The following is a 24,802-nucleotide window of genomic DNA, read 5'->3' on the forward strand; positions in this document are numbered from 1 at the left end:
AGACAATATTGCATTTAATAGCATTGCCAGCTTCTAAATGGTGCATGACTTTACAAGATATTTTTTTTCATAGGTAAGTACTAGGCTAACTGCCCTTGTGGTCTATTTTAAGCTTAGTCCATCTCCCTTGGTGAGAATCAAATTCTGTAACTCTTGCTCATGGGATAAATACTTTAATGATTATGCCAATGCCCATTGTATTAGTTTTTAAGATTTCAACCAGAAATAAGCTCCCAGTCAGACTATGTCCTTCCATTATGATTTCTGATTTAGTAATAATGCATTTCAATTTAGGAGCCAATTTAGGGGACTGTTGTATGACAGATGATAATCTTATAGTTAGAAACTGAGATTTGCTGTAACCCTTGATGTTTGGGCCTGACACTTGTTTCTGTTACCTAGCAGGACTTGAAATAGAAAGTACCCATATTCCTTCAAGGTCTTATCACAATTTTTTGTTTGGATGTCATCCAGGAGTGCACTTTTACATGGAATTATATAGAACTAATTTTGTTTTGTGAATGAGACAGCAGAATGTGCCGGTGGCACAAACAAAACAAAAGAAAAGCAGCAATCGAAGGATATGCAGGGGGAGCTGGATGCCTTTGTTGGCTAGCTTTGTCTCATGAGATGCAAGGGACACAAGCCAAGAAGCTCTTGGCAACTGGATGGAATGAGATGATCTAATATTAAGGGGTATTTGTATGCTGTCTACATTTCCCTTCAGATGCTCTGTAGTCATATTGCATCTGCCTGAGATGAGCTACCTCAGAAACCATCTCTAATCACAAAAGCTGTTAATAAACATTTTCAAATATACAGTATGATTTCGGCATGGATATAATATGTATGCTCCCTACTTACCACCTTCCATCAGAATACCCTGATCACACTACACCTCATAAATTAAAGTTTGAGTATATATATTCCCATATTTCGCATACCTGAATGCTCACTTTATGAGCAAGTGTGACAAAACAAATTATTTTTTTACAAGGGCCAAACCCCCCCACCCTCCTCATAATTTGTTATTCTCACTCTATCAATGGACATCTGAGAATGAGTGATTATGAACGGGCAGCGTATAACACTTGTTATGCTCATTCAGCAAAGTATACAGCCCTCGGATCATGCAGATCTTATTATAAAGTTGAGTGTGTGAAACTCGTTTTCTAAAGATGTCGGCAGCAAAACTCTAGGGAAATGCCAAAACAAGCCAGAATGTTCAAGCAAGCAGAAGGAAGCCTTTGTACGCATCACCATGAAGATATCATAACTGCCTGTTGTACAGCACTTCTGTCTCCTTGATTTTCGGAATAATAGAAGACTTTGCCTCAGGCATGGTTTGAGTGCACCTTGACTGGCACATAGTTTGCTGTGAAATGAAACAGCATGATGGTATCCTACACCGGCCATTAGAAGGGAGGGTGGCAGCAGTCTGGCATGGTGGAGGAGTAATTTTGATGGCCTTGGAGAGTAGGGTACCTCCTATGTTAATACTTATACCTGTGCCAGCACTGTACAAGTGGTATTGGTGCTGCAGCAATAGTGAGAGTCCTCCAATTACAAAATGTGGTCATACTCTGAATCAGTGGAACTGTGTGTCCCCATCATACTCTAACTCACTAGAGCTGTTCTGAAAATCATACTCTGAATCATTAGGGGTGTTCCCCCACCCCCTGGTCATACTCTGACTCACTGGCGCTGTGCCCCCCTCATAATCTGACTTACTAGAACTGCATCCCTCTTACTCCTAATCACTAGAACTGTGTGTTCCCTTCATACTCCTAATCCCTGGAGCTGTGTCTCCTCTCGTACTCCTTAATCCCTGGAGCTGTGCCCCCCCCATAGTGTGAATAGCTAGAGCTGTATCCTCACATAGTCTGACTCCGTAGATCTGCGCACTCCCCCCTTCATAGCTCATAGATAACAAAACATTTACAGAGATGCCCTATTCTCCAAACAAATAGTTAAAGCAGGGAACTCCATACCTCGACATGTAATTCACACAAATAACATAATCAATTCAAAACTGCCCTCAAAGATCACCTAACAGAAAACTTTCTCTGCTCCTGTACCACACCAGAATGATAAAATAAAATGATACGATACCCTTGTTCCCACTTGCTAGTTTTACTTTATTAAGTATAAATACTCATACCTGAGCAATGTCTTCTTCCTCTTTTTATCCTACATTGTATTTAAGGCAAAAATATCAAAAATTGTTTTTCTATAACTAAATGCACCTGTGTATTTATATATTTTTTTATCTTAACTCAACAATTATGGAATCTTTGTATTGAACACACTGATGTGTACTGTATATCTGACAATTGTGTTGCATTAAACATGATTGTTTATCTGTTTTTTCTTTCAATATATAAATATTGTAATTTGTGGAGCATTTCTCCCTGGGCCTCCACTGAAACAGGCCTTTTTGGTCCAGTCCGGACACTCCCAGTAAACAAATGTAAAATAAGTAAAATAAATAAATTGACTCACTGGATCTGTGTCCCCTCCCCCATACTCTGACTCATTTAAACTGCACCTCCCCCCCCATACTTTGACTCACTGGCAATGTGCCAACCCATGTACTGTTGCTCACTGGCACTGTGCTACCTCTTGTTCTGACTCCTTGAACTGTGCCACTCCCCTTGTACTGACTCACTGAGCGATGCCATCCACCCTTTTACTGACTCACTGAGCTGTGCCACCATCCCTTGTACGAACTCACTGAGCTGTGCCACCCTCCCTTGTACTGACTCACTGAGCTGTGCCACCCTCCCTTGTACTGACTCACTGAGCTGTGCCACCCTCCCTTGTACTGACTCACTGAGCTGTGCCACCCTCCCTTGTACTGTCTCACTAGTGCTGCTGTCGCCCCCTCACATTCTGACTCAACCAGAGCTGTGTCCCCCACACCTTCATCTAAGATGCTATAGTTGACTTCACCGTTGTATAGCCTCTGAGCTATCATCTCTAATAACGAACAGAAACTTTACATTTGTGTATGAAGTTCAGCTGTGAAATTTTAATAGGAGCAAAGGCGAAAAGCATCAACTGTAAAATATGATGTCATTTTAATTTCCATTTTGCCTTCTGCTATCCGCTGGGTAGAACACAATTAGATTTATTGAGCATTATCTTATTGTGATTTATAAAACCAGTAAATCCAAAACACAGAAACAGTCCTCCAGCTGCCGAACGTATCACTTTATTGACTGATACAGAAAAATAAAAGCTCCAAAAAAAACGTAAACGCTTTTGTAAAAGTGTGTGTTGCTGCCATAAATACGTAAGACTTCATCAGAAATTATTGTGATTTATGCCATATACAACTGGCTCCATGTAAATCCTACCTACCGTATTTCCTTCCCGTGTGCCTTTAACTTTACAGGGATAAGAAATGTGTAGGTCTTGAATCTCAAAATGACCAGTAGCTGTAACTTTCCTGGGTAGGTAGCAGTGTGACTGGGGATGATAAAATACTGTGCTTTATCAATATATGGGATACCTCACAAGGCACTGGCAGTTACATCATGTAAAAAAAAAGAAATTAAAAAACTAAAGTGGTAACCAAGCATATCTATCCCTCTGAGTAGTTGAAATATTCTGCTAGCTGATTTTGTAAAATCACTTTCAGGTCATCATGTGCTGCCTTGAAATGGTCTTGAAGCTGCTTTGTACTCCATAGATGAGTGGATTCCACCCTAACTTAGCAAGATGTAATGCCAAAGCAGAATGAGGCAGCTGGGGCTCTGTTTTGTTTCTGTTTCATTTGCTCCATGTTCTGCAGGCCACTGAATAGCTTTACTGCAGCTTTGGTCAGCATGCTTTCCTCTGCTACAAGCATCAGGTGAACTAGAATAGAGTTTTAGTGTGGCTTTAGTTCACTGAGGCCAGCTGTTAGACTTATTTGCTATTTGGTACAAACAAGCATAACACAAATTCCTAATAACCACATTGTCAATGCAGGTAATCATGTCAGTGCTGCTTAGTAAGGTATAATATAACCAACGAAATAACACATTCTGGAAGCTTCCTCCAAGCTGGAGTATCCTGCAGACACCTTACCTTATGCTTGTCTGCATGAGGATCCAATAGGTTGCCTTCAGCCAGCTTTGCTGACACCATTAATCTTTAGTAGCATTACCTCATAGTGCATGAACCTGAGTGCTACAAAAACTCGTATATCTTGTACTCAAGCTGAGAAATACTTAACAAATAATATTCCAACTGCATTTACTAAAGAGCGTAAGCCTCTACCCCAAAACCTTATTATTCTCACTCCAAGATTATGGTGCCTCTGCAAAAGAGTAATATGTGCCCAGAATGGTAGGCCTGTCTTGTTCTTTGGGAGACAATGAGATTTGACACTCTAAAATCAAGATGTGCAAGAAATAACCTCTGTCTATTGTATGCATGTCAAGAAATGTTAAAACTGTTGCTTTCATTCACAGAAATATGAACAACATTATAATAACAACACCCCCTACTGAACCAAAATAATGAAGGAAGTGGGGTGTTTCAAAAGCTGTCCGTCATTAGGGCACCTATTATGTCATTTCCTGAGGACTGGTGCAATAGAAATGTAATCATTCAACACAGGTACAGCATCACTATTGAACAAAATGCATCTTGTTGCGTTTTGGTTCCTCATTTTGTGCACCTTCCATGTCCACAGCATACCTCTCAACTATTCAGATTTTTACAGACTGTCTAGATTTTTGTTTCATATTGTTGGTCTTTTCCTCATAAAATTTGTGGATTTCTGGCAAATCACTGGGATGATCTGAGGATTCAAGTCATTAAATAATGACATACATTTGAGTTTCAGACTTTGTCCTTCAGAAAAATCTATGTTGAAAAAAACCCTGCTACTTTAGCAACTTCCTAAGTTTATAAGAGCAATATTTAAAATATTTCCCTATTCTAGGGCCTTTATTTCCCCCATTTTGTCAGGCTTTGTCCAGATTTCTTGTACTAAGAGGTTGAGAGGTATGGTCCACAGAGCACTTTCTGGAATTAAGTGTTAAAACTGAATTTTAACAGTTGAGCTGCTGGGGCAGCCATGGTGGTGCAGCGGTTAGCATTGTTGCCTCACAGCAAGAGGTTTTCCGGTTCAATCCTCGGCTGTGGTGCCTTCTGTGTGGAGTCTGCATGTCCTCCCTGTGGTCATGTGATTTTCCTCCGAGTACTCTGGTTTCCTTTCACATCCCAAAGACATGCTTTAGGTGGATTGGACACACTAAATTGGCCCTAGGCGTGAGTGCATGCCTGTGTGTGCCTTCTGGCCACTCGACACCATAAAACTCCACTGCCAGTCATGAGTGGATGGTGATCCACTGTGGTGACCCCTAACTGGGAAAAGCTGAAAGAAGAAGAACAGTTGAGCTGCTATATTGCAAGAAGTTGACTGTAAACAGCTGTATGATACTTGTATTACTGTGTGATATGCAAATGATGATGATTTTTCATGCACAGGATTTATGTTAAACTTTATCAGATATTCAGTTTTTTGCTGTATTGCAAGAAGTTGATGGTAAACAGCCGTATGATACTTATTTTACACTGCGATATGCAAATGATGCTGTTTTTCTTGCACAGGATTTATGCTAAGCTTTATCAGATATTCGCTTGGGGGTTCATCAGCTGTCACCTTTACATTATGGCAAGCAATAACATCATTATCCTCTGCCATAGAAAGATCATTTTCAAGTGCTTGAAACCTGGATAGAGCCCTCTATTCAGTACTACTACCCCGTGGCGACCAAACATTACTACAAAAAAAAAGAACAGTAAGGGTCACATCCATCCAACAAAATAAACACTCCTTGATTCACTGCTTGCTGAGCTCTTACAGCCATAATGCAGTATTTTAACACCAAGCTTTAGTTAGTGTTCTGCTCAGAGTCGTCCAGTAAGTTACACAGTGAAGACTGATACAGTGCTGTAGAACACTGCAATTGCAAAATTTGGTTGGTCATCAGCCAAGTAAAGTATTGGTGCACGTTGTTAGCTGTTCTGCTTTCTAAACTTTAGTGCCACCGCATCTTGAGTTACTTCTCTGTACGGTCATTTTCTTCTAACTACATTACCTGATGAGACTCTCCTTTCCGGATTTCCTGACTATCAGAAAAAACTCTTGACAGTTGGCAACCCTACATTCATTGCTTCTAACTTTTGTGCAATACTTTGGCATACCCACTGTGTTAACTAAAGCTCGCTTATCGAGTTTCTGCTTTAAACTGTTTATCTACATTGTCCCCAAGTCTTATATCTGTCATGCTTCCAGAATAATTCTATCAACCCAATCTGCCTGCCATGCGCACAACTATCAATACATCCTCATCACGGTCGCATCATGTCCTCCAACATTGCACCATTATGTGTAATGCTACTATGAAACTGAATTACTGCTTTGAGTTTGAAGCTGACGCTGCACAAATACAATCTAGCAAATTCTAATTAATGTGCAGTGTCACTATACAATATTTAATATCATGTGTATGCCCCATTAACACTGGAATTTACATTCTGGTCAAGGTAATGCCTGAAACAGGACTATTGGTGTGGTTAACAACTAAAAAGATTGATAACAGCAGTTGTCTGTGTTCAGACTATTTTGCAGGTGTACAAAGTATATTCATAACTGGCATTGGAAAGCAGCATGTTTATGTATTCAGACCAAGGTTTGCTAAGTGTACAATGTGTATTTACAACTAATGCTGGCAACTTGTGTGGTCTTTATACACATATAAGAGACCAGGTTACTTAACTTTTAAGCAAAATTGTGCACAGATATAGGCAATATAAGTTTAACAGCTGACAAAATAGTGTAAACTCATAACTACCAACCTTTGGCTGTGATATCCTCTGTGATTCTATTAGTAAATCGAGGTCCAGTTTGTTGGTTTGCTTTTATAAGAATGTATATTTTTGTATATAAAGATTGTATATTTTATTGAAAGGGTTGGTCCAATTGAACATTGATCATTTTCAGAGAGGACCTGGAGGCAATTTGATATTACAGTGTGCAGAATGTCAATAGTACATAAATTACAACTATAAAATGATTGACGCAGAAAACATTGACTAAATCATGTGGGCAATTCTTTATATCGACAAAAATCATTAGTGACACCTAGTATATTGAAAAGGGAAATAAATTTAGTTTCCCTATGTGTTACAGAATGGGTTTTTTGAAAGTAAAGTACAGGAGTGTAGGGTCAGGGGCAGGACTTTGTTCCTGACCTTTAACCTTAACCATGCACCTTACCTTCCAAAAAATACCTTACATAAGACTACTACTGCACAGTACTACTCCCACTCCGCTGTCTCTCTCTCTCTCTCTCTGTCATGCGAGTGCATGCACATACACATATACACACACACGCTCTTACAGCCCCTCCATGGTTCCATCTACTTTTATTGACCAACCCAGAAATCACACGATATGATTTTCACAGACAAGCTACAGTTAACTTCAGTTGCACAAATGAGTGTCAACCAAGTGAACCATGAAAGTTTATTGATGTACTGTTAACTGACAAGGGAACACATGATGGATGTAATACATGGAAAAAGTCTTTATTATAGACATATTTAAATAGGATTGATGTAAGAGATGGTTAAACTTTGACAGAAATAAGAAGTTGAGAAGTATAATCAAGTGTGATTCATAGTTTATAAGTACTAGGTAATCTGTTTACAGCCATTATTAAGCCTCGCCAATAACCATATTCAAAAGTTCCATTTAACCATAAGGAGTGTAATACTAGACAGAATTTGGGAGAATTTGAGGACACCCCTCAATTATTTAGGTTTACCTTTAAGATGGAAAGGGTGCTAGTTTGCTTAACATATCGTGGAAGCTTTTTCCAGAGGTGGAAGATGTATTTGGATATGAATTTATCATGTCAATGTGTTTTATTTGCTGTTGCTGAATATTTTTTAACCTGGAATTTATCTGAGGAAACATCTGGTCTATAAGGAAATAGAAAATCTGAAGGTGCTTAATGTTCAGGCTGAAAAGGCTAGACACAAGTCCCCATAGATTAGTTTATAAGAAACTGAGTATAGAGACAGGGTTGTCTGTCTGTCCTGATAACCAAAGATTTTTGAGGCCCTTGATCATTTTAGTTAAGAACATCTGAGGTCTCTCAAGCCAAGTGACATGTTGAGAGAAATATTCAAAGAGGCATGATATTCCATAATGGGTCTGATGAGATGCAAGTAAAGTTTAACTAAGACTTCTCTGGGTACATTGGAGATGCCATTGGAAATTAGATAGCTTTCCTAACTACTGGTGAGACATGATGGTGAAAAGAGGAGTTGACATCAAGAGTGCCTCATTCTCTTACGAATGAGGCTGATTGGAGAAGTGTCTATGCTATATGGTATGGAAAATTCTTTTGTATACCAAAATCAATGATTACAATTCACATGTTTAATTTGATCAGATTGTTGCACCAGTTGTTAGCATGGTCAAACCCACGTTGGAGCAATAGGAATCAGTGGAAGATCGACTAACACCTCCCAATTTACAGTTATCTGCAGACTTGGATAATCATAGGCCAGGCGCATTAAGCTGAGGTTTGAGAAATAGATAGCAAATAGGAAAGCAATCAATACGGAGACATGGTATACCACTGGTAACTTTTTTGCTTCCAAAAGTGGTATCTGTGACTCTAACTACATGAGTTCTGTCAGATGTAGCCATTTATTTTCAGATTTACAAGTCTGCTAATGCCTGTAACAGGAGTAGTGTCAAAGGCCTTGGCCAAGTTCAGATATGGTGTATGTATGGTATAACTACTAACCACTGCTTCAGTGGCTTTTCAAAGAAATTAATGAAGCCAAAGAGGTAGGATCAATCTTTGACAAAGGCAATTTGATGGAGAGGGTCTAAGGTTGACTGAGTTTTCAATGTCCAGATCAATGAAGTAAGAAATAAGTACCATAACTTTACATGTGAGGCTAGTTAGACTACTAGGTCTATACTACTGGGATCTTTTCCTGGACTGCCCTTACATAATGGTATTACGATGGCTATTTTCCATGCTTTAGGAATGTAATAAGTAGACCTTGTGCAATGGCCATTTTCCGTACATCAGGAAATTAATCAGTGTAGAGGCTTAGATTATAAAGGTTATGCATGCATTTAATATAGGTCATATTTGGTAATCTAGTCTGTTAACTAGGCCCATGAATTTGGTGGTCTTGGGTTCTGAGAGGATGGATATGACTTGCTCTATAGTAAATGGGGTGATTGTGACTGTGAAATCTGTTAACTGGCGAAAACTGTGAGCATATTCGGAATAGAAATGCTAGATATCTGTCAGATGAGACCATGTTGGTTATGTATTGTTACCCGAGGTGCACTGCAAAATGACACCTGATAATGAGGAGTGTTTGCCAGCCATAATGGGTTTGGTAGGTTAGGTGAAATTACCGATAGAGCATTGTAGAGGCACATTGAGATGGGATCTGCATTGTATATAAAAGTGATTTGCCCTGGACTCACAGGATGGGTGCTCCATTCACTTGTAATAAAGGTCATTTATGTCTGTGAAGTCATGACCAATGTTAAGGACCTCTAGCTGACCAAATTTGCAGATGATAGCAAATTAGGAGCAGTCATAGTATCCCCCTCTGACAGTAACGTTGTCCAGGAAGGGCTGTCACAGTCAAATAACTTGTTTCAGAACCATGGACTAAAACTAAATGTCAAGAAATGCATGTTATCATCCTTTGGAAAGTCCTTCATCCCTTTTAATTTATCATATTGATAAGACATCCCTATGAGTCGACACAGTACTCAAGGACTTGGGGACACGTAGACAGTAATCTAGCCTTTGACCATCACGTGTTTATAGTAGTGAGGAAATCCTTCTGTGTTGTGAAACTTGCAAGCAACGATATGGCAACTAGTTCCAAGGAGGTCATTGTTCCACTATATTCAGCATTCATCAGATTAACTAGTAACTACAGTGGCTCCTTTGGTATGTACCTAAGCAATTGCATCCAGCAATTGTAGTTCCACAGCGGTTCCTCACTAAAAGTGCATAAGTAACATTCAGACCACCTCAAAGACCTATCCCCGTATTCTGTCTTTTACAAGCTATTTAGGGGAAATCTCTGCCCGGCTTACAAGGCTTTGTCGGCCCCCACCCTGATGAATCTCCTGCATATCCACGAAACAGATAGCACCAGACTTATCCATTCTAAAGACTTAAACCTTGCTTGTAATTTAAATAGGACCTGCTGGAGAAATAGGAATGCACCCAGCGACCATCTCTTCTCTAACAGACTCCATATATATATATATATATATATATATATATATATATATATATATATATATATATAAAATATGTCTGCACCAGTTCAAGTGCATCCCAGGTCTGGCACCTATGTCTAAAATGGACACAGGCAGCTTGTAAATGTTTCATCTCCCAGACCCCCTGCCTCCCAAGCACCAGCTTACAAGTAACAAGTGAACCAGAACTTACCACAAATTCGGATGTATGGCTAGGCTTAAAAAAGTCCTAGTGTTCAATAGCTTAGTATACACTTATGAACCTATGAATACATTCGGTATTATTTTCCTAAGATATCCAGTACATAACTGATAGGTTCTAAATAATTGTAATATGTAGGTGCATGTTTGCAAGGTGTGGACTTAAGTTCATAGTCGAAGTGCACATTTAGCAGTTACACTACTTGTATCTAAATTGAGTTAAGAAATAATAGCAGACTGAGAAATGCATTTGTTTCTTATAGAACACCCCATTTTTCATTTGTGATTATTTTTTTCTATGATATTGGCCTGCTCACTAAATTGCACTAAGTACCATCTTAATGACAGTACTGTTATTTTTATGTTGTGTGATGTTTCAGAGTTAATTTCATTTTGATGCCCAAAACCAGATGTTTTTTTTTTCTGTGACTAAGAGCTTAGATTCTTGCAACAGTGAAAGCAGTGTATTTGTTGAACTTTGCATTTTGTTGATGAATTTAGATGTGTTAATGCATATGACTGAGGAGCTGTGACCAACTTGTAACAGTTTTAAACTTTGGGTGTGCAAATGCATGTCATTAGAGAGATTAGAGAGGGAACAGTGAAAAATAATCGACGGGCCCAGAATCGCCCTTGAAATAGTTACTGATCTAGATTAGTGTCATAGAAAGTCGAGCCTGAGATAGTCTTGTCATTTACAAACATCTAATCTGGGCTCAGTACTAAATTTAAGTTTCTTTTGGGCTGGCCATGACAACTTAGGCCTGGCATTTTCTGACTATCAGCAATCAGAATAATGGCATCACATTTTCATTGTGGACAGCAGGAATGGATTGCTAAAAGGTGATATATATATATATATATATATATATTCTCTGCAGTGTTTGATTTTCTAGTTAATTTCTCATTTATAGGTGCCATTTATGAAAAGTTTGAATGTTCTCCCAGTGTCCACATGGGACACCTCAAGGACATGTAGGTAGGTACATTGGTAATGCTCTAGATCAGGGGTGGGCAAACTTTTTGATTCGTGGGCCACATTGAGTTCTAACATTTGACAAAGGGGCCATAACAGGAGCAGATAGATGGCATGCTTTGAAAACATCACCTCATTGGGGGAAAAATACACATCTTGGGATATGGAGAAAACATGTGCTTTAATTTCCAATGAAAATGAAGAAAAGCATTACAATAAAATCTCTGACTTCGAAATGAGCCTTTAAACACTGAAAATCAAATAAATGACCATTTTATTTTAAAGCACTGAAAGTTCTGTTATCCTTCAGGATATCACCATCACTCTCCTCCTGACTGTCTTTTTTTCCAAAAACGGTAGGAGATGCAGATGTACTTGTCCTGTTCCTTTTATTCAATTTGTTTCCCGGTGCCAAAAGTCAACAACGACCAGTGCAAGGACGAAACAGTTGCAGCAAGTCAGTCTGTGAAGCGTTATATTTGATCTGGCACTTAAAAACTCGCCCTCAGACAGTGGTTTGCTGGCCTTTGCTATTTTGAATGAAAGCATAAAACTGGCCTTGGTACTTGACTCTTGAATGGCAGTTTGACGGTGAAAAAAACTTTGCTGAGCCTTCAAATTAGCTGCCACCTTCTCAGCAGCAGCTTCCCGTTCTTTTGTTGAGAGCTTGCTAGCATAATTAGCGTGCTTTGTGGCAAAGTGACGGCTAATATTATACTCTTTAAAAACCGCCACAGTTTCTTGGCATATCAGGCAAACAGCAGATGATCGGTGTTCAGTGAAAAAATATTTAGTTGTCCACTCCTTATTGAACACTCGACATTCTCTGTCCACTTTCCTTTCTTGGGTCCGCTCATCTTCATAGAGGGGCGGTGGGTCAAAGGGTAAAGTGCAAACGTGGAGTAATAGGCCTACACTTCACCTCAACAAAGCCAATATATCTAGAGTGCGCCATCTAGTGAGGAAACATCAGAATTGCAGGGGAAATAAGACATTAACAAGGTTAATTTATTAAATTTTTTCAAGTTTGGCGGGCCGAATCAAAACGTTTAACGGGCCGCATGTGGCCCCCGGGCCGTAGTTTGCCCATTCCTGCTCTAGATTGTCCCCTAACTCTGTGTTTGCATCTTTGTGTGTACCTGCCTGCAGCTCCTGAAATCGACTGGCATTTCATCCTATGCCATGCACCTTTCGCTTGCTGGGATTAGGCCCCAGCTCCTGACTTGGATAATATGGGTATTGAAAATGGAAAGAGAGTACTGTGTCACTAAGAAGGTAGTTCATGGAAGGTTCTCTCCTTATTGAATCTTGTTCCTTCAAAACAGGAAGCATTTAACTACTTTATTAATCACCATTTCTCATCAAAATAGGGCTATTTAATAGGGTAAAGTTATGGGACAGTGATGTTAAAGTTTCTTCTTATGCCCAAGGTTTTATAATTTTGGAATTTAAGGTTTGGGGCTGTAATACAAATGTTACTAACAGTGCCTAAGATGAACACTAACGCTGCTCATTAATATTTTGTTTTGGTCGATGGTGCGCAGTTCCAAGTTGTTTTTGTAATAGAACTTGCATCAGTTAATATTGTTTTGCGGTTTAACCAGATATTGAAGTAGACTACTCCCTGACGGACATTAGCATTATCAGAAATCACCTGAACTATGACAGAGGAAGTTAAGTTGCTTTTAATTTATATTTATTTACGTGTTTATTAACTGAGTAAGGGATCTGGTTCTTCTTGGTCCATTTTGACCATGATCCAGGCCACATGCAACATGCACGGATAATTCGGTATAGCCAATCAGCCAGCATGTCGCTGGGAGATGGAAGGGAACCACAGTACCCAGTGGTAACCCATGCATGTGGGCAGTATATAAAACACTCCACACAGACCATGACTAAAGGTCAGAATTGAATGCTGGATCCTGCTGCTTGGTGGCAGACTTTCATCATTAGTCACTGGGATGCCATAACAATGAAGAGTGTCATTGATTCACCAGCATAGCAAAACAGAATGTGGCATGCTTGTCAATGCAATACCACAAAATGAGTACATATAGAATTATAGCTTTTGTGGGATAACAAAGTTGCTAATAAATATATTTACCTAATCAATATTTGTACCTCTCTCTATGTAGCTATATAAATGGATATACTAGCAACTGTCTAATGTGTGCTACATCAGTGTGGCTAATGTCACCACACATCCACAAATGTCAGCACGGCACTGTGCATGATCTGAACTGCCAAGTATGAAAACCCTGTTTTTGCAAGGGGAACACTCATTTAACCCACACACACCCTGTAACTTATTTATTCCAACTCTGAGCTCACACAATCCTCTGAGCAAAGGGTAAATTTCTCATATCCAAGGGATTGGCTCTTCTCACACAACTGCCATCTGTATTGTTTATCAAAGTGCGTTTGAAACACAGATGCTGTACATATAGATATATAATAAATATCTAAACACATACATATACATAACACTGCAATCCCCCAGAATGTGATGATATAGCCGATCCAGCTGGGCATCAACACCCCCATATGCAACTGGATACTGGACTTTCTCATCAACAGATCCCAAAAAGGTTTGTGTGGGGAAATAACAGTATAGTCAGTATTACACTAAGCACAAGTGTCCCTTAGGGCTGCATCCCGAGTCCTGTGATGATAACCTTGTTGATGCAAGACTGCATGGCCAAGCATGAATCCAACAAAATCAAGTTTGCAGATGATACCACTGTCGTATGTCTTGTCAGAAATGGTGTGGAAAGAGCCTACAAGGATAAAGTGGAGCATCTGATAAGCTAATGCGACAGCAACAATCTGGCCTTAAATGTAAGCAAGATCAAATAATTAATAGTGGACTCATGAAGGACTCGGGAGATACATCAATCCTTGGAAACTAAGGGGTTGGCAGTGGAAAGAGTCAAAAATAGCAAGTTCCTGGGGGTGCACATCTCTGATGACCTATCCTGGTCAACTAATATTAGTCATACAGTGAAGTAGGCACAACAGCAACTGCACTTCCTATGGAAACTGAGGAAGGTAAACCTGTTTCAGTCCATTCTCAAGCCTTCTACAGGGGACCATCGAGAGCATTTTCTCAAATAACATCATAGTTTGGTATGTTAACTACAAAGCATTTGACCACAAGGCTCTCCTGAGGGTAGTGAGGACAGTGGAAAAAGTTATTGATTCCTCGCTCCCATCCATGGATGATCTGCACAAGACTCGGTGTGTGGGAAGGGCTAGGAAGATGATCAATGGTCCCACTCACCCTGCCCATGGCATGTACTTCCACCTGTCCTTAGGCAGAGACAGTACCACAGCTTAAACTGCAAAACACCTAGACTGAACAGCAGCTTCTTATCTGTATACATAAGGTTGCTGAACTTGAATGCCAGGCGTGATAACCAATAATTAGATCGATATATCACTTGCTACAAAGTAGCAGCTATAGTAAGCAAATTGCTTCAATAACTGGTACAGTTAGCATGATTTCTTATGCTATTTACTTCCTGAATGTGCAATAGTCAGGAGCGAGTCACCACTCCATACATGTGCAATATTTACATCAGAATATATCATACTATAACTGATGAAGTGCAGTATCTAAGCAATCATGATGTGAAGTCATAGTCTTGCAATACCTGCTGGTATAATACTGTCTAAAGTCTTCTGTCCAATTGTGGTAATTTATTGTGTTGTTAATCACTGTACGTACATTAGTCTTACTGCCATTCAAACTGTGTTCATTGTTATGTCTTGCAGGAGGACCAAAGCAATGTAATTTTGTTCAGCTTGCACTGCTGTGTGTATATGATCAACAATAAAGTTTACTTCGTCTTTGATATGTATATAATACACACACAAATAAATATATATGTCTAACATAACTAAACACACCCACACACACACCCACACACACCTTATTTTAATCTTGACCTGCAAAAGTAAATGTAAGATGACAAGAATACAATTAGATGTTGAAAGCTCATTTTTGATGTTAAATTTGCCTGCTCTGTAACAGGAAATGGATATGCAGAAATGTCTGAGAGGTTCTGGCTTTGCGTCTTTGTCTTGTAGAGATAAGGAAAAATAATTCTGACAGGAAAATCGCATCTTTTATCCCTTTAGTGAAGTGAGAATAAAAGACCGCAATGTCTCACAAGTTAATCCTTATTGTCTCTGCTTGCTGTTGTGTATTCTTTGAAGTTGTAGGATAGCCACAGTACATGACGCCTTTCCTTCATGAAACTGCCACTTGCTTTCCTGTCTCATTCCTGTCCATTACAGTGCTTCCTGTTTGCCATATTGTACTGCTCAGACTAGGCACTTTTTAAAATGTGTTCTTAAGGACTGGGTTTTGTTTTTAGTACAGTAATTCAATTCATTACTTCATTGTGGCAAGTTGTCCCTCTCCCCCATACAGTAAGCAGATATACTGTGCACTGCAAGAGTGGAGTTGAAAGGTTGTTGGGTGCAAGCCATCTAGACATACCCGTTTAATTTATAAACAAGATAATATAATTTAATGTTTTGTACTTTTAATGTTCTTCAGTATATGGCTACCATTAGAATCAGCAGATGGGACCATAATGTTATTTAGATTATTTTTGTAATATTCATATTAACTTCTTGAACTGACATTCTGGCCTAATTTTCCTGGATAGTGAAACCTTATTGTGCCTTGTGAGCTATTTATTTAATGCATGGCAAACCATGCCTTTTTAAAACACACTAGCTCAAAAGTTGCTGAGAATGGGGAAAAGGCACAAATACATTTAAGATAATGTAAAGTTTAGAGGTACTAAATATGTTAGTTTTTGGCTAGCTGCAACTTTTCTGTTGCATTTCAAGTAAACAGAGACAGGAATAATTGAATGCATCAAATACTGCCAATACATTAATCAATCCCAAAAGATTTAACATCCCTTCCATCTCCCAGAGACATTTCTCAGGAAAGAGATATGCAAAGATTGGTGGTGGTGGGGGGGGGTAATAAAACTGTGTACTATGTTTTGGGAGGACAAGTAGCAATGTCCAGAAATAGTCTGTTCACAGACTGAGGCTGACAGAATTCTATTATTGTGAAGATGGGAATCTGATTGTCGCAGAATTAAAAATCTCATGGAACACATACATGGTAAATCCTCAGAAAATATAGGAAGCAAAGTCTCTACATAGAAAACTATAATTTATAAAGTCTACAATCGGGCAGGCTGTTTGATGTATCTTTGTTGCTTACACAGTAGTGCATAGTAATTTATTCAGAATAATAAATCTATAAGCAGGGTAAGGCAGCTTCCCTACATGCTTGATAACCAGCTAATTTGGTTTCTGTCTGAACAACTGGACAAATTTAACATTTGATTGTCCTTGGCATCTAAGCAGCATGGGATTATTGCTTGTGTGACTATTGTGTGCTGTGTTGAGGAGTTTCTCCTGTCACCAGTGACTGCATGTGTAGTTAAGAAAAATGTGGTTCTAGTTATAAACTCCTTGGGAGACTATGTTTTCATATTAATGGATATTCAGATATGTGAGGCACAGTTAGTGGGGGTCTGTATTGAATAGCCAGTTTACCAATGTATACATAATCGAATGGGAACATTCAACCTGCACAACCATGAATGGTCAAAACACTGAATGTATGTAGCATCGAACAGTGGCAGTATGTGTTCACAATTGCAGTAGAGTGGGAATTTGGGTTTTGCCCTTGCTCAGCTGTAGTGCATTCTTGGAGTTAGTATATATAATGTGCTGGGAGTGTGAGGGGTTGCAGGAGGGCTTGCCCCCTGCAAAAAACGCATTGTCCATGTTTTGTGTATTTAATATTTTTGCCATTCAAGATTGTGCAGGTTCCAATGTTTTCATTTTGATGTTGTGTAAGTGAACTATTCAACATAGATCCACGGCTTGAGGCAGTACATGCTTGATCATCACCTTTTGTGTTACTAAACCATAGATCCACAGCTTGAGGTGGTACATGATCGATCATCACCTTTTGTGTTACTAAACCATAGATCCACAGCTTGAGGTGGTACATGATCGATCATTACCTTTTGTGTTACTAAACCATAGATCCACAGCTTGAGGTGGTACATGATCGATCATCACCTTTTGTGTTACTAAACCATAGATCCACAGCTTGAGGTGGTACATGATCGATCATTACCTTTTGTGTTACTAAACCATAGATCCACAGCTTGAGGTGGTACATGATCGATCATTACCTTTTGTGTTACTAAACCATAGATCCATGGCTTGAGGCAGTACATGCTCGTTCACCTGTTGTTACTAAACCACAAGTCATAAGCAAGGCTGTAATTTTGCTACAAGAAATATTTACAGAAAGAATATAAAGTAAGCCCAGAATATTGTATCAGCACATTTACCAGATTCCAAGATAAAGCAATGGCACTGCTGTCCAGGAGGATCAATCTTATTTGTTCTGATCTTCTCTGATTGTCAAGCCTCCACCTCGAGCCCTCTGTCATCTCATTCATTCATTCCCCCAAGAGCAAGAGCCCTGTGACCTGTTTCTTTCATTCTTTCCTGCTATAAAATACAAGTAAATAAATAAAAGATATGTTATATTGGTTGTAGGCTAGGGTGGAAAGGTAGCAGGGTAAATTGCTATGTGCTGGAAGATGGTGCGGCTGTAAGGATAAGATGGGTAGAGAAGGTGAACTGGTCTATATTAGCCTGTTGGTAAGAAAGACTAAAGCAGGATAGGACTGGACAGGAGAGAATGCTGGGTAAGCTAAACAAGGTAGAGGTAGAATTTAACTTGGGAATAGTACTGGATACAGTTTTACTTGTAATGAGTGTGACGCCCATGCACTGGCCAGGTAATTAAGGAGCCTCAATCCTCACCACTAGCAGCAGTGAGGAACGTCCACATTGGGAGGATAAGAAGTACACACACAGTAAAGTACAATTTCCCTTAAGAGCACATAAAGATCACTGTCAATCTGGGCTGGTTTCTCTCCAGATCCCCAATAAGAATCCCCACTGGCACAGCTATAGAGGGGAGTCGTTAGCCAGGCTTCCAATCCAAGTACTCCCAGTAGTCCCTCTGTCCAACCAGTGCTTCGTGTCAATGCCCAGGTAGCTGACACACACACACACACACACACACACACACACACACACACACACACACTCACTTTGAGATATGATTTATATACACACACACACTCCTGGGGAAGGCTGGCACAGGTTCACAGGCTATGCCCCTTCTGCCCAGTTTTAAGGCAGTAATCCACTGCCAACAGAACCCCTACATATCAGCTACTATAAGGCCCTTTCCAAAGGGTGACCAATTCCACTGTGTAATATTACTGTTATCCAAATAGTAAGTGTGACCAAACATGTAAGGCTATTCTAGAGTGGCTTAGTACAATATCACCAAATACATGCAAGTACTCTTAAGAGCTTAAATTATCTCTACACAAAACAACCACAGTTGAAAGGTTTAAAAACATTTAATAATAAATAATAAAACAACAAGACAAATACTAATCAATTCCACTGTGATAATAGAGAGTTCAGAAATCACAGAAAAATACTTTAAAATAATATTGTAGGATAGTCTCACATAAATATAGAAAACAGCTAGACTAATCTGGCTATATTCCTATCTGTTTCTAAGAGAAATACAATCATCTAGAACTTAATTACAGAGCAAGCAAATATAGATTAGAAGTGCTGGTGAGTTGTTGTCAGCTTCAGAACAAAATACAAAATGCTATTCTTTCCTTCTGTCCTTAAATTGATAATACACAGTACTGCTGAGTCATTTCAGATTACATCATTCTTGTCTCTTCTCTGATTAAGTTTTTCAGGCTCAAAGAACTTAAAATTTAACATTTCTTTTGATCTGCACCTGGCAGGAAGCACAGCAATAAAATATGCTTTACATGTGAGACCTAGTAATTATGTATGTCTGAAGACAATAGAAAGTATTTCTAGCCCAGACATCCTGTCCCCGAGCTGGAGATCAAACATTCATAAAATGCTTTACTTATCAGTTTTCTTCCAGCAGGGTGCACTGTGGTTGCATTTTTGAAGCTCAGAACATACACAATTTTCTTACATTTGTTACATGAGCCTGTGGATCATATTAACATTTACAATGACATAGACTTATTTACAAAATTCTGTCTAGCTAGGCTGGCAGCCTTCACAATGAGAACAGGGTGTAAGATTGCTAGTGCCATATTTTAGTGAAGTGGTTCTTTGCCCTGCCTACTGTGTCCAGGGTCCTTGGATTGTGGAATTGGGAGGAACAACTGCATCATGTCCGAATGCAATGATACGTCCGTGGTCACAAGGACCTCATGCAGTCAAAAAGTGCATACTATATCTTGTAGCTTAGTTCCATGTGTATGTTAACTTGCAGGATGGAACCATAGCATTCCATTATGGAGGATAAATGTTCAAAAACTGCTGACTCTTCCAGAGAAAATAATCAAGTACATAATTTTGATTTTGACTTCACAGGTTGCCATGCTTTAAATAAAGTAACAATATCTATCAGCATATTTGTATTAAAACAACTAATCAAGGAGATGTTGAGAATCATAACTTTATACACAAGTCTTATTTGGATATAACTTGTTACCTGTCACAAAGATGCAGTTTAATTTCATTTGCCTAGAACCAGAAGTATAGGTGAAGGTGGAAAATGAAAGTGTAAGAGAAAAATCCACTAAGTTTATTTATTTATTTTATTTTATTTTACATTTGTTAACCGTGTAGAGTCCAGCTGGGCAAGTAGCACGTTTTCAGCGGAGACCCTGGGAGATGAGCTCCATAACAATAGCTCAAAAAAAATTACAAACATTTTTAAAAGATTTAAAAACAATGTACAAAAAAGTTTGACAGTTGCCAACAATCAGAATTTACAAAAAGGTGAATGTAAAACCGAAAACATTGCATTTCTTAAGCCTTATTACAGACAGTAATATGAAACTCGGATATATAACTAAAAACCATAGTGACATTTTCATTTGGTAGAAGTAAGACAAGAAGATAGACTAGAAAACATTTGATCAAAGGCATGAGAAACTAGCCAGGAGTATTACAGGAGCATAGCCATTGTTGATATTCCTTTAGGAGTTTTTTGAAGCTGTGATGATCTGTGTTTAAGATACTCTGGGGTAATAGGTTCTACTGTTTGGCTACTTTGAAGGAGAAGAGAGAGTCACCAAAGTAATTATGGGACTTTATAACCTTGAGTATAAGTTTATCGGATGATCTAAGGGTCCAGGGGTTGGTATTTAGTTGCACTTGGTTGGAGAGTGCAGGGCAGTTTTCAGGTTTGTGGATAATGGAGTGGCATTGGTGAGCTGATTGAGCAATAACAGACTGGGAAATTCAAGCCAGTTTAATTTTTGAAGAGCAAGGCAATGATGGGTCCTGTTGGGTATATTAGCAGCAAATCTTGCTAATTTGTTATTGCAGGAATAAAGTAGATGTAAATCAGACTTGTGCATGTTAGCAAAAAGTTGAGAACAGTAGAGAAGAGATGGGATCTACGTGTGGGTAGTCTGGCATTTTGAGTAAGGTAAGTTTTGGCCCTATATAGAGCACCGACTTTGATGTGGACTTTCTTTATTGTGAGTGATACATATTTATTGAATGTTAGGTTGTTGTCTGTCGTGACACCAAGTAGTTTTGTTTGGTTATCTGGTTCTATTATAGTGCCATTAGTGGAGTAGAAAGAGAGGAGGTGGTTTTGCTTTGGATTTCCTGTTACAGAAGATCATTAATTTTGTTTTGTTTGGGTTTAGGATGAGTTGAAGTTCATTTAGATACTTTTCAGTATCTATAAATGACTTTTGCAGTTTATCTTGGAGTTCTTGGGGTGTGGGAGCAGAGCAAATAAGAGTAGTGTCGTCAGCATATTGAATAATAGAAGCATATTTAGTGGCATTGTTTGGACTATTTGTGAATATAATACAAAGGAGAGGGCCAAGGATGGAACCCTGAGGAACCCCAACAGAGACTGGTAGGAGTGTGGAGAGTTTATTATCCCATTTAGTTGCGTGTTGTTGATTTAGTAAGGTAGCTAAAGAACCGGTTGAGAGCTGTAGAGCTGAGGTTGAAGGAGGCTAGAGTGTTGAGTAGTAGTTGATGGGATACCATATCAAAAAGATTTGGACATATCAGGGAATATAGTAGAGACTGGTTGTCCATTGTTTTTGAGGGGATTGATATAGTTAGTGAAACTTATGAGGACTGTGTAGGTACTGTGTTTTGGATGGAAGCCATGCTGTGAACTAGACAAGAGGTTATTTGTAGTGAAGTGGTCTAGGAGCTGCTTATGGATACATTTCTCTAAGATTTTGACTAGGGGTGAGAGAATGGCAATGAGCTAATAATTAGAGAGATCTTTAGATGGGCCTCCCTTGTGGAGGGGGATTATATGGGATAGTTTCCATAGTATGAGGACATATTGTTCTGAAATGGAACGATTGATTAGGATAGATACAGGATAGGTGATGCAGCTTGCAGCAGTTTTTAAGAAGTCATTAGGGATTTGGTCAGCTGCTAGACAGGTAGGTTTTAGTTTTGATAGGAGTTGTTTTTTATATAAGAGGTTTGTATGGGTTTAAATGAGTAGTAGTTGGGTTTAGAGTTAGTAGAGGGTAGGCACTGTAAGGGGTTGGTTAGATTTGTTGTTTAAAAGTGAGATGACAGTTGTGATGAAATGAGAGTTAAATTGGGATGCTGTACATTCAGTGCTATTTGTTGTAGATGGTGCAGGGGTAGAGGTTTTGCCAGGTTTGAGGAGGTAGTTAAGTTTTGCCAAAATTTTTGTGTGTTATGTATGTGTTTTTGCTGACAAGCTAGAACATATGATTTTTTGTCAGATTTGACAATGACTATTCTTCAAGAGTCTTGGAACTAAGGAGGAAAACCTGGCCTTTTGTGAGATTTTTGAAATAAAATAAAATAAAGGCACAACTTGCTTTCCCTGCAAGAATCAGAATCTTTTATTCAAATGACATAAGAACATTCAACAATGTCGAAGAAGCTATAACTTTCATCAAAAACAACATAACTGTAATTCCAGAAGACATGGATTGGTCATCTTCCACCACTTTAAAAAGAACCTCTGAGAAAGATAACTGAACTGATGCGAGAAAGAAGAAACTGAATACTGATCCTAGAAACTCTGGGGTCCCTACTTCTCTCAAAGCATCAACTAGGACTTCTTCACTTCTAATCATTCAATAAAGTATGTATTTTTACCTAACATACACCTATAAGAATATTTTCTTACATTTTCTGATTGAACCTTGCTAAGATTACATCTTATATTTCATGTGTTTAGACTTCTCTAATGGTCCGTAATATAGCTATTACTAAGAACCCATATAATAATAATAGTTTGTTCAAGTGACATCCATGATTTTTGCTTCATTAGCAGCAATTAAATGTATGCTGTATGCATTTATACTTTATACAATTCTTATTTTGAAATGTTTTTTGATTTTTAAATACATTTATTACAATATTTTATAATTTAGACTTTAGTTACTACTCTACTCAATTTTAGCGTTCTAACTTTCGATTATGACTGTTTACTGGGAAATGGGAGGAATTAATTTTCCAGACTTAGAGACAAATATTAAGGCTTCTATATTCAAAATAGTTTTCAACTGGATAGACCCAAACATTTCATCAGCTTGGAAATCCCTTCATATTTCTGTTTTTTTAAATGAGAATAAACTCACAAAAATACTCTCTCAAATGATCAAATTAAATATATTTTGGAAAATATTATGTCTTAATTTACAGTTTAACATTTCAAACCCACCAACTCAGTCTTCATAAACTACATCTACAACTCATTTAGATCTTTCATAAACACAAACTTAGACATTAAGTTATGGTGGGAACTCTTAATTTCTTTCAAAATAACTAAAAACTTTCCCAACAAATTACATGAACACATTATAAATAATTGGGAACTAAAAAATTTTACTTGTTGGCAAGATTGTATTAGGAACTCATCAGTCTTAAACATACAACAAATAATAAACACCTTTGATATTCCAAATTCAGATTGGCTTATACTTCAAAGCATTTTACTTCATGCTCAAGAGTCATACAGAAGAATCAGTAAATCCTCCTTTAGTTCTGAACCAAAATTAATTTCCATTATCCAAGAAATGGTTTATAATAATCATAATTGGTCTTATTTAACCTCATTGCTCTATAAAAACTTAATAATTTACAAAGTTAATCCAAAACAAAACTTCAGGAACTTTATTACTAAAGGTCATCAGATTAACCTCTCCTCTGAAAACAAAATTCATTTATTGTATTCTATTAAATTAACTTCCAATCTACAAGCTTGGATGATTTTTTTCATGGAAATTCTTACACAGGGCGTTTTACACCCCCAATAGGATAACTAAAATGGACTCTTCTAAACAAATGTTTTGTTGGAGATGGTCTCAGAATTGCAATGCTGATTGGATTCATATATATTTTTTGAGTGTATCAAAATTAAAAAATTCTGGGAGGAGATTGGAAATGTCCTTCAAGCTATTTTTTCAGATTCCTTCATACTAACTATATCCATGATTTTTCTGAATGTAACTGAAACAAATGTTATGAGCAAAAAGAATTTGTATCTACTATTGACTATACTAGCAATTGCTACAAAATGTATTACAAGAAAATGGAAAACTTCATCTGAACCCAACTTTCAAGAATTTGACTCTACTAGAAGAAACAATACATATGGAAACAAAGGTAAAATACACAAGAATATTCCCTAATAAATGGATCAACAATCCTTGGAAGAAAGTTTTTTCTCTCATTGAGACTTTAAAGATCTCCACATCATCTTAGTACTTGGAGAAATTACACTGATTTTTTTGTGTGTAACTACCTCTCTCTAACTCTGTTCTCATTTTTTTTTCATATAGGCCATATGTACATATTGTATGTAGTTTGTCTTTGTTTCATTTGTATTCTAGTAGAAATTATGTTTGGTCTTTTTGAAAATCAATAAAATATTTGGAAAAAAATTAAAAGTAGTTCCCTAGTGCTCTTTAAAAATGACCTCCTTGAGTGGGTGAGGATCTATAAATTCACCCCAGGCTGTGTATGCAGACTTTGAGTAAATAAATATTGGGACTTGCACTGGCTAGGCTCCTAATTGTCTATTGATAACGTGTGGCAAGAGTTCAACTTTCTTACAGGCTGGAATAACCTTCACTCTGTGAATTCCATTTCCTCTCAAGTTCTGCCTCTGGTTTGTTTCTCATTTC

This window comes from Protopterus annectens, chromosome 13.part0 (genome assembly GCF_019279795.1).
Source record: "Protopterus annectens isolate FY-2018-M chromosome 13.part0, PAN1.0, whole genome shotgun sequence".
Taxonomy (NCBI): Eukaryota; Metazoa; Chordata; order Ceratodontiformes; family Protopteridae; genus Protopterus; species Protopterus annectens.